The sequence below is a fragment of the Pavona decussata genome, unplaced genomic scaffold (assembly GCF_977016875.1).
Source record: "Pavona decussata unplaced genomic scaffold, jaPavDecu1.1 SCAFFOLD_87, whole genome shotgun sequence".
Taxonomy (NCBI): domain Eukaryota; kingdom Metazoa; phylum Cnidaria; class Anthozoa; order Scleractinia; family Agariciidae; genus Pavona; species Pavona decussata.
Window position 1 is genome coordinate 5,328,879 of NW_028145504.1, and position 6,000 is coordinate 5,334,878.

Genomic DNA, 6,000 nt, shown 5'->3' on the forward strand with positions numbered 1-6,000 from the left:
TACAAATGTTTCCCGCCGAGAGATCGATTGAAGGGCCTGCGACAGGTAAAAAATTTCATTCAGAAAAAAATTACTGTCAACAACTAAGAATACCACAGTTTTGACCTTAATTTTGAATTCCTGGAACCAAACGTCGAACAGGAAATTAAAGTTACTGATTCAATGAGTGGCATGGGATAAATTAGTTATGCAGTGCTTTCTCGTGGTATACCGTGAATATCACACTCGTGACTTGATTTTTCTTTGTATACACACTCGCCTAAAGGCTCGTGTGTATACTAAGAAAAATCAAGTCACTCGTGGGATATTTCACTTTATACCACTCGTAAACACGCCCTCGTTCCACCTGTTAGGGGAATGTTTGTTTATACAAGGGGAAAAAAGCAGGGTCCACCGGTTAAACTGGAAATGTGTGCCTGTGCAAAAAGCACCATTATGAAAAAACGTGTGAAAACGCAAGAAGCTGTTTCTTCCCTTTAAAAAGCTAGTCACAATGTGTCGGCAGTACAGTTCCATGTCCACAACATTTGTTTCCAGTGTTTGACAGTTGCCTAGCGACAGATTTTACGCCAGGCACTTTCAAGAGACGGAAACACCTGACTGCGGAGCAAGACAAGGAAATTTATTCAAAAGAAGATTACACACCGCCGAAAAAGATAAATAAATTATATTGTTTTAGTTTGTCTGTTCCCCTCCCCCCCCCCCCCCTCCCCTCTTTTTCCTTGGAAGAATGACGCATAAATTCATTTTACAAGTGTGCGCTTTATCCGGTATAGCGCTCATACAGAAGTACAAGGAAAGAAAAATGATGCTTCCAAAAAATCTATAAGGTATTAGCTTTCAAAATGTCTCTGGAAAATAAATAATTTACACCATGCTCAAGAAATAAAAAAATATATTAAAAATAGTGAATGTTGTTGCCCATCATTACTGCTACATAATAAAGTAACCCCAAACACTCTCCTTAAACATTGCAACAAATTAAAATTAAAGACTTTACACTGTCAGACATCTCACAGAAAAAATGCTAAACTGGTTGCAATGCTAAGGCAACTTCAGGGCAAGAATGATGTACTCCAAAATGAAACGCTAATACTACAGAGAAAAAATAAAGGTAAAGCAAACACTAGATTTCCCACTAACCCTTCCTCCAGCCATTCGATTCCCTTTGCTCTGCAAGAAAAGATGTTGAAATTCCCCCCCCCCCCCACCCCTCACTCTTTCTTGTGATTATACATGTAGCTAGTTTGCAATAAAAGAGGGGAGGATACATTTGACTTGAATGTAACATGAACACTGATCTCTTTTTCTTTTTTTCTTTTTTCTTTCTTTTTTTTTTTTCTGGTGTAATTTCATATACAGTGGAATAGCGAGGTTAATCCATCAAGTCCAATCCCCCTTCTCTTATTCCTTGGCAAGGACCATTCCATGTATCTTTGAATGGAGAAGAGTCAACTGTTTTATTGTTTAGACCTTTCTTTGCATAACTGTACAACGCACTTTTTGGAAGAAACAAGGTACTGGTATGATAACAAACGAAACAACTCCATTTTATACGACGTGATGGATTTGCGGAATGAAATATATTGTGTACACAAAAGGAAAATTAATTTACTCTATTACATTCATAAATCTTTTTTTTTTTTTTACGCGGGATGCCCTGAGGGGGCATACCGTGTCTAAAAACGGGTCGATTTCTTTTTTTTTTTGTTTTTTTCTTCGTCGTAGCTACAAATGTGTATATTAATTTATTCATTAAACTCACCCCTCTCCTACTCGGGGTGTATTGTTCTGATTGTCTTCAACAGAAGCAGGCCAATCAAAATCCATTCTTGTCGCTTACATCGCGAGGGAGGGGACCCACACACCCCTACCTGTGTGACGTCAACGCATCATTTGATCTATTTATTAAAAACAGATTAAATTTGGCGCCATATTGTTAACATGTTCTGGACTCAAGTGTGCCGTTTTCAAACGGAAATTTCACCATTTTGAAGCGGTGAATCGAAAGAACAACTTCTAAGAAGCACTCCACATCTAAAACGGTGGAAATTGGAGAGTTCCTGGCGAAGGAATCGTGCTTTCTTTGACACTCTTAGACCACGACGCGAGACTGAAAAGAGGTCATTGAGAAGCTTACGTTATCGCAATGGAATTCCAGCAATTTCCCTTGAAACCCTGAGTAGCGTAACACAAGGGAAACAACGTAACGCGATCGTCGTGAGTCAAACTATTCCATTAGCAAAGATAGTTTTATCAATCGGCGAAGCATACAGTTGCAATAAATGAATCAGCCCCAGCATCTCGCATAATGCCAGTATAGCAGGCATCTTGTTTTTTTTTTCTTCGTAGTAGCTACAAATCGGTACATTAATTTATTCATTAAACTCTCCCCTCTCCTACTCGGGATGTATTGTCATTTGAATTGATTAAAAAAACTCAATCTTGCCATTAAACTAAGACAGAATCTGACTCAGTCATTGTTCATAGCAGCAGGCTGAGTAAGGTTGTGCTAATTACGTGCACAACTTTGAAAGAGAGCAAAGATTTAAAAGGGACCTGAAAGGGGGATAAATACTTCTGGAACATGCATGACAGCTAGCAGCTGGCCAATAATCACAAACTAAAATTGACTCAGCAAGCACCTCTGAAATTGTGCACTCTTAGGAGAAGAAAATTATACAAAGACACATAGTTTTCGGCCCTTTGTATCCAGCTAAATTTGTCAAAATTATCAAACTTTGTAAAGTTGTCAAAATAGCGGTGAATTGACAAGGTAAACAATCTATCAAAAAAAGTTCTATGGGATTTATTACAATTTAATGGCATAATTTACAATTTACAATTATTTCAACAAAAGAAGCCAAATATAAAATAAAATCACTTTGAACCGACTTGAAGTTGATAAACTACAGTTCAAGCAAGTTTAAAAACATTAAAAAACTTCATCAATCATTCAGTGAAACAGCTCAGAACTTGAGATTATTAAAAATTGTCCACATTTGGAATTAGAAAGAACATATCGACAACTTGCGAGGAAAAGACCGTTTAGCGGTTGTTTAGAGTTTAGCGGTTTCCATTAGTCCAAGTAAGGAGAAAAGTCAACAATTCACAGTGTCACATCATAAAGTTATGATTAGCTACACTGGAAAAAGCCAAAATAACACTGACCTGATATTTCCTTGGCTTTCAGATATCTAGTTGGAGATGATGCGATCGCGGAAGACGATAGCACTGGCGATGAAAATGGCTAACACCCTCATGATTCAAACGAAGAAACGAGCACTTTTGTAGACACTAGCTTGACACAGCGGAAAGGCACCAGGAATCTTTGAAATTCTTCTCTCTTTTTTTTTACGATAATTCTTTACTATACTACATCTACTGTACAAGTATCACTGAAATCACGCCTTATTTTCGCTGTGCTATAAACATGTTTACGCCGACTGTAACTGAACCAAGACCAGATGGTCCCAACCAGAGATAAGAATTGATTTTGCCAAAATACTCTAACAGGAAAAAACAACACAAATGTTCTAAGAAAATTTATTATATGGCTGGCTCCGCGAGCGGGCAAGATGAGTCAAATTCTGCGCTGTGATTGGCTACCCGAGCGGGCAAGATGGAGCTATCTTGCCCGCTCGGGATTACCCGTTGCCCGTCCGCTTGGCATCGAAAGTTTAATCCCAACAACAATGCGGGTTTTCTTCGATTTTCTCGTTGTTTTGGGGGAAAACGCTCTTTAAAAAGTTCGGTAAACTCTCAACATTTACCTAAAGGAAAGTAAAGAGAATGGAATCGTCCTGGTGTAGTGAAAACTTCGTTTCAGCTACAATGAATGTGAGTTGAACCGGTGAGTTGCTCTGCGTGTAGTATTTTAGAAAGAATTGATTTTGAAAAACTTATTGTCTCAAGTCGAGTGCCAAATTGATAAGTTCTCTAGGTTTGCAATGACTGTATTTAAATCATAGCGTAGTGGAAGTTGCGGTTAGTGTTTAGAGCAGTTCAGAAAAGTATCTTTTTTTGTTGTAAACAACAAAATCTTGTCGAAGTTTCGCCCAGTTTTCTGATTTACCTGCTCTTTTTTTCGGCTTATGTTTGCATATAATCTCAAAATCTATTGTTTCATTCAAGAATTAATGATTGGAAGCCGAAAACTGTGTAAAAAAATTTTATTATTTACACCACCGCGCGATCGCCTGAAAATGGCGAGTTTGCCGGATCCTCCCGCTCTTGCGAAAATCTAAATTTTTCGTTCTCGATAATTGTACACTTCCTTTAAGCCATTATAAAGTTAGAGCCCTAAGATAATTTAGGATTCCTTGTTTTCCACGATTACATTCTAATCCAAAGGTGCAGTGAAAATAAATCTTGCACCGGCCGGCTATGAAGAATTTCTTTCCGAGTAGAGCAGTTTCATGTCGTGTTTTGTTTTGTTATTGTAGTTTTAACTTGATGGTAAAGCCATATAATAAATCCTTTATTGACCAAGCTTGTTCGGTCAAGATGGATGGATATTGACCTCGTTCTTTTTTTTGCGTTTTTATGGACCTCGACTTCGTCTCGGTCCATAAAAACGCAAAAAAAGAACTTGGCCAATATCCAGCCATCTTGACCTCACGCTTGGTCAATAACGCATATATATACAGAAAATGAAGCCAATCAGGCTAATAAAAACCTTAAGTGTTTTGCCTAGATTTCAACCTTCGAGGAGGCCCAACAAGCGACGAGGACGAAGATAAAGACTTTCATGAGGACACGTATTTCAGTCGAGATAGATAGATGGATAGCTTTATTAAGAAGTAAAATCATTGCAGCCCCCGGGCCGGCTGAAATACGACTTACTTTATAAGGGAACGAAAAATTATCTATCGAGTAAGGGAAATCCAACAAACGGCCATGGCAAGGTTTTCAGCCGTAAAACAAACGTAACTTGAAGAATCACTTGTACAAGCAGCCGAATCCGCATTACCAGCCTTTCTTCAGCCAAACCCAGCCAAAGGGAATGTTAAATGTGCCGAGCTGTGCGAATATTTAAGCCCCGCCGAGCAGAGGTATCCCATGGCGATTATTAGCCGTTTCACCACAAAGAAGTCTCCAACCAAAAACGGTTTTTCTAAAAGCCACTCAAGATAAATAGGAGTCAATGGCCAACACACATAACCTTGCATGCCAACGCTTTGATGCAGTTGATCGTACATCTGTTCAAACTGCACGAAAACAGGAATTCGCAACCGGATAAATAGTCCCACCCCATTTTTTCACTTCCACTTTCCTAACTTCAGAGAATGGAATGTCTTAATTCTTGAATACGTCTTGAAAATACACGGTTAGTTCGCCAACTAATTCCTTCGTCGTCAAAGAAAACGTCCTGTAACCCCACTAGACAAAGTCCTCATCTGGTTTCTTCTCTGAAGTTCTAAACCTATATCTGTAATGATCCGCTGTTAACTGGTAACCCTTAATGATAGTTGATTTACTCTCTTCGTAATTTTGCGCCGCGGGATCTGGAATTTCCAGGTAAATTGACTTGGCCTTCTCAGTAAGTTTGGGAACTAAGTTACCAACCCACTCGTCTTCGGGTAGTCCCTGAGCCTTGGCAGTCATTTCAAAAATTCGGAAATAGTCATCAATGTCCTCGCCCTCTCTCATCTCCCTTATTTTAATAAACTTAGGTTTTCTAACAGAGCCTTGTTGTCTTCCAGCTTCTCTAACAGCAAACTCTTCCTTCTCATTCCTAAGTTTTCTAAGTCGTTCCTCCTCTCTAATTAACCTTTCTTCCTCCTCCCGTACTTTCTGACTCTCGTATTCTCGTCTCTCTTTCGATCTGCCTTTCATATTCGTGCTTCTCCCTTTCAGCCTCCCTTTCTTCCATCCTAATCTGTCTTTCCAATTGTAACAGCTGTAACCGCTGGTCAAACGTTAGATTGCTTGCTTTCTCTTCGTCCACAGTTTGAACAGAGTCCGCCTTTTCTTCCGTAATAGGTTCTTTCTCGGACA